The sequence below is a fragment of the Odontesthes bonariensis genome, chromosome 13 (genome assembly GCF_027942865.1).
Source record: "Odontesthes bonariensis isolate fOdoBon6 chromosome 13, fOdoBon6.hap1, whole genome shotgun sequence".
Lineage (NCBI taxonomy): Eukaryota > Metazoa > Chordata > Actinopteri > Atheriniformes > Atherinopsidae > Odontesthes > Odontesthes bonariensis.
In genome coordinates this window covers 10,220,653-10,226,652 of record NC_134518.1, presented here as the reverse complement: position 1 = coordinate 10,226,652, position 6,000 = coordinate 10,220,653, and positions in this window count along the sequence as shown.

Genomic DNA, 6,000 nt, shown 5'->3' with positions numbered 1-6,000 from the left:
ATTAAAGCCAACTTCTCTTGATGATCCAGAACTGGAGTGCGCAATACCGAGTTAATGAAATACATTTTTTGGAAATGTTAAAGCTGGGAAAAGACCAATTCTCAAGGGATTTAAACGAAACAAGCGTAAGGCTGAAAGAAATTTTCCATTACACACGCTCAGACAAGTGCCTTCTCTAACACAAAGATCTAAGCAAAACACATTTTAAGTGGTGACGACTTGCACATCAGTGAGACCAATGTACATACACATGCGCACACGCTGCATTTAGAATGTTTGGCCGTTATAAATATAAAAGTTTATTTGTAATGTGTGTTACGTGTGCACTGCAATACCCATGAGAATTGTGATTGAAGCCATAATCAGAGGTTAAGCAAACCTCTTTTGGCTGAACCCTTTGGAGCCAAGGTCAGACACAGCCTGAGAAGAGAAAAAAAAAAAAAAAAAAAAACAACTCCAACCATGTGGACCAACCACAGAATTATCAGCATTCAAAACAGAGGCCACAAGCAAAGGCAGGGAACCGGTTTTGCTTGGTTGCGCCAGTGTCACTGACCAGTTCTTGAGATGTGCAACACTCTGAGAACTGATATTTATTAACAGAATAGCTCAGACTTATTTCTCAACTGGTTCAGGAGGTTAAGTTGTACAAGCTAGACATTGATAGGCTCCCTTTAGCAAATCAGGTCCTGGAACTAAACTCAAGATGTGGGGATGGGCTAATTTTCCAGTTGCCCAATGTGACTGGGGTTGTTGGGATATTCCATAAGCTCCATGTGTAGTGTTGTCTTTGTCAAGTTATCCCTGGTGGGCAAGAGTCATGGGGTGGGGGTTTCAACAGCAGTTGAAAATACCTAAACCATGTTGAAGTCTCAGGGTGCTGTCAGGGAAGCAGTTCCATCTGGCGACTCTTGTTCTGGAGAGCAGTCCAGATACTTTTGATGAGATGTCAAGGAAAAAAAAAACAAAAAAAAAAAAAAAAAAACACCAATTGAGTAACAAGTCATTCTGAAGCCAGAGTATTTGACAAGATTTTATTCCAGGACCAAAATCCATGCATTTGGTAACAGCGTCGCTACCTAGTGTCAAACCTGAAAGGAAACCCATGTTAGTTAGTGTTGAGATAAAGATATTTGCAGGTACAGTTTCCTCAACATACCCTTTGCACATCATGTTCAGCTCTTGTGGGCATGTGGGAAGAACCTTCTCCCATTTCCAAAACGACGGGCTTTAGGTGCAAGCACTTTTGAGAAGTGGATGTTCTTGAAGAAATCTTTGCCCCCCTCTTGTTGCTTGCTGAAGGTGCTGTATGTTCCAGAAGGGTAAAGGCCGTACAGGAGCCTGTAGTCAAAATAGGGAAAAGGGAAACCCCAGAAGCCACCAGCACCAGAGCGGGGCAGAAATAAACTGGCAAATTCCTGGCCAAATCCTTTAAGGAAATCTGGGTAGCCAACTTCTTCTGTCTGCTGCTGGTAGTTCCCAAGTTCAGCTTCCTTCACGACACTGGAAGTCTCTCCAGACTGTAGAACAGGTCCAGATGGCACAGAGCCAGAGTCACCAAGCCCAAGGGCTGTGCTGTCAGCTGATGCATCCTCAAAGACATGAGGAGCAATGGCCCACTGCGTTTCTGGGGAAGTTAGGAAAAAAAAACCCTTAACTTTAGTTCTCACATATAAAGAATCAATGTGAAAATGGTCAAGGTTCTTTTACAGTTTCATTAAGAGCATCCAACTTCCAAAGGAGGGAGCTCATATATATATATATATATATATATATATATATATATATATATATATATATATATATATATATATATATATATATATATATAGTCTCTGCATGATATAGAGATCATGCAGAGACTTGTAAGCAGCCATATGATCAAAACATGTAGACCAGGGATCTCAAGCTTCAGTCCTCGAGGGCAGCAGTCCTGCAGGTTTTAGAGATTTCCCTGCTTCAACACACCCAAGGCAGATTGATGCCTCATTAGCCAATTTATGTGGAATTTAAACAGCTTTTGAAGACATCCATTTAATCTGAATTAGGTCTGTTGAAGTAGGGAATAATCTAAAATGTGCAGGACAGTGGGCCCCATTGTTGAGCTTTAGACTTCCCAGCATTACATTTTAAAGCAACCCAACCATGTATTAGAAGATTCTTTACCTGGTAGGGTAGACTGAGCAGCTCCACTTGGAGGGGTGACTTCATACCCTGCCTGAACTACAGCAGGAGATCCCAAGGTAGAGTATCCTACCGGCAGACCAGAACTCAAGCTACCAATTGCTGGTGCTGCCTGTAAAAATTGAGGGCCACCAGGAGCTTGCACAAGCATTTGTGCTGGTGCAACAGCAGAGCTACCACTTACTGGAACAAGCTGAAACACCTGAGGGCCACCAGGAGCTTGCACAAGCACTTGTGCCGGCTGAAAGGGAGGTTGAGAGAGACTGAAAGGTTGCACAGGCAGAGAGGCACTACTGGAAGCTCTGTAGGGCACAGCCGGTTGGTGCCAAGGGGCAAAGTTAACTGCATCAGTTGTGCCACCGCTCCCCTGGCCTGAAGACTCTGAACCTGGTTGCAGGAAAACAAAGTTTAGAAAGATCCGATTGAAGCAAACAAAACTAGGGTTTAGGTATAGGGGAAGATTTTTCTTTTTACCTTTAGAATGGAATCCATATGCATCCACAACTAGCAAGGCAAAGAGGAATACCCTGAAATCATTAACAAATACAGTAAAAGAGAAGCATCAACAAACATCCCAAAGTAAACTGGCAAGAGACTTCAAAGGACTATTGTTCCAAACCTCAGGCAAAAACTAGCAGTCATCATGGTGAAAGCCAGCAGTAAAGAGAACAGCAAAGGTGAAGGTTTATAAATGCTGCCAGAGACCATCCATTACCAATCAGAGCTTAACGGGCTAACAACACTCAGCTGCTGGTGACTGACTATCAGAAAATTGGGTGCTGGGTACGGTTGAATAGTAAACATTGCTTCTTTTCTGAAAATAACAGGAGAATATTCTGGCTCACAGTTCCTTGCAGCTGAACAATTTAAAGTTCCGCTTATATTTTAATACAGTAATTCTAACTGAGATTCATGTAAATAAATGAGGATAGGAGGGTGAGTATAAGTAAAATACACTTGTGTGTGAAACAAAATTTTTCCATGATAATGCAATGCGTCTTTTTGGTTTGTAAAAGACATTTATCTGTGTCCATGTGCATTCGGTTTTTAATCACCATCTTTCAAAAACTTCTTTCACATATGCTATTTCAAGCTGGGACTGAACATGGGGTTGAAGTTTATCCACTGCTGATATGCCTCTCAGCTGGCAAGGAAGGTTGTAAGAGAGGAGAAACTGTCCCACCTCGTGTGCGCTTACTCACATCCAGCTGGCATTGTGGAACTTGCCACTTGAACAAACGGTGCTGTTTTCATTCAGCTAATTCCACAGTGCCGGCTTGATGTTTGTAAGGACAAATCGATGTGGGGCTGATCCTCCGTTGTTTGGTATGTGTGAATTGGGTATGCAACTTTAACATTTGTGAAAGAAGCTAAAGTTTCTGCCTGGCTGCATTAAATTCCCATTTCTTGATTACTCTTGCTGCCATGGCTGGATTTAACCATACTTGTTGATCCTTGTCAAGACTTGGTTTTGAACCCCCGCTGCTCCTAAGGCTGCTAACCTTCATGAACAGACATTCATGAACTTTGTGATCACTGTGATCCCATCTCTGGGTGACCCGGCATGCTCGCTCTAGCATAAACCCCTTGTGAGAGTCTGTATCTACGGGATCCATTTATCCAATAAAGCCTATGTATACTTTCCTTCTGCTCTCTCTAGAAGATTAACCTTCAAGACATCTGAACATATGAACCTTGCCTGTTAGCCTAATTTCTTTTCGGAATTTTTTCTTCTACTCTAGAACACCAACTTTAAGCACTGATACCAACCATTTCCAGAGTCCAAAACGATTCTCTTTGTGACTGCTTGTTGAAACATACATTTTCGCACTCAGGTAGGTATCTTGAATAGTTCTTGTACGAGAGAGAGCAAGACTTCAACACAGAGCACTTGTGTCAGGAGTAGCTCTGACTTACCAGACCGTCAAGCCCCTGAAGTTCATGGGACACCACTACTCTCCTCGGACCTATCTATGATGGCGACGAGTCTGCCTACAGGTGGGAGGCTGGCCATCTGGTGATCTGGTGCAACCAAAACAACCTGGAGCTCAACGCTCTAAAGACAGTGGAGATGGTTGTGGACTTCAGGAGGAACTCAGCCTCACCTACCCCCATCACCCTCTGTGACTCCATAATTGACACTGTGGAGTCTTTCTGCTTCCTGGGAAAAATCATCTCCCAGGTGACCCAGGACCTTATCAAGAAAGCCCAGCAAAGGATGTACTTCCTGCGGCAGCTTAAGAATTTCAACCTGCCAAGGACAACGATGGTGCACTTCTACTCCTCCATCATTTCATTGAGTCCATCCTCATCTCCTCCATCACCATCTGGTATGCTGCTGCCGCCGCCAAGGGACAAGGGCAGACTGCAGCATGTCATTCGGTCTGCAGAGGAGGTGATTGGCTGCAATCTTCCATCTCTCCAGGACCTGTACGCCTCCAGGACTTTGAGGCATGAAGGTAAAATTGTGGCTGATCCCGCCCACCTCTTACAAACTCTTTGAGATACACCCCTCTGCGGTCCATCAGGCCCAAAACCTCACACTGCAAGAGCAGTTTCTTCCAATCCACTACTAGCCTCATCAACAAGGCCCGGAGCCCCCCCTGACACTGACACTGACAAGCTACTTTAACGCAGCATCTTCAGACCTTCTGCTTTACATTAATGCACAGTCTTTATTTAATTGGGACCACTTCATCCTGTTGTATGTCTGCACATTTATAGTAGTTGTAGCATTCAGCTTGCACTACATCTCCTTATTTTTTTGAAGATTTTGTATATATATCTATATTGTCTATACTTAATATTTTGCACCAACTACACCAAGTCAAATTCCTTGTAAGTGCAAACCTACTGGGCAATAAACTTGATTCTGATTCTGATTCTCCTCCCTCAAGTAGTATTGGATAACATGTAGAAAATGAATGGATGGACTGACTCAGACAGCCACAAAAACAGTTTCATTGTTTATTTATTTTTACCTCGTGACGGCCCTGTTATGTGCGCTGTGTGGTAATTCTATACATATTTGTGAGCTGTTATAGGAGCTGAAGTGATTGGTTAATTGCATCGACCATCCCGATTTGGAGCCTGAGAGCATAGGATAGGACATAAATGTCCCAGCATCCCATGCAGTGCTCTCTCTACTACCCTCCGCCAGGGCCTGATTCCCTTTGGTTTTTGTTGGATTAGGTTTTGTTGAGCACAATACTTGCATTAATCATCCTCTACACTACTGTCCCTACAGACAGCAGGAGGGAAATACGACTCAAATGAGTGTTTCAGCATTGGAGTGAATATCACTCTTCAGTGTTTTATTTAACAAGTCAAGAACCCCTCATAAGGAGGAGGGAAAGAGGTGGTTGTGATTGGAAAATTACATTACGTGGTTAGGGTTGGAAAGGATCACGGTTTGAACCCAAATACATTCTTTTTATCATGCCACCTTCACTCTAATGGACAACATAATTTTAGTTTGTTACTGGCTGCATGAATACAAAAACCCATGAGATCTTAATGAGAGGAGGACATTCTGTACAAAACTGTCCCATGAGCATGCCTAAAGGCAGGAAACTGACGCACATATTTAAAAAAAAATTCACTCAGTAACAGTCCATGTATCCACTCTAATGGGGTTATGCTGTACAGGATCAGAGGTGGTGCTGAAGCCTGTCCCAGCTGCTGTTGGATGCGAGGCAAGGTACATGTTGAGCAAGTGAATGGGCCACCATGCCAGGACTAATACAGAGAGACAACCATGCACACGTGTATCGCCAACTACAGTTAATCTCGAATCGCCAGTTAACCTCACATGAA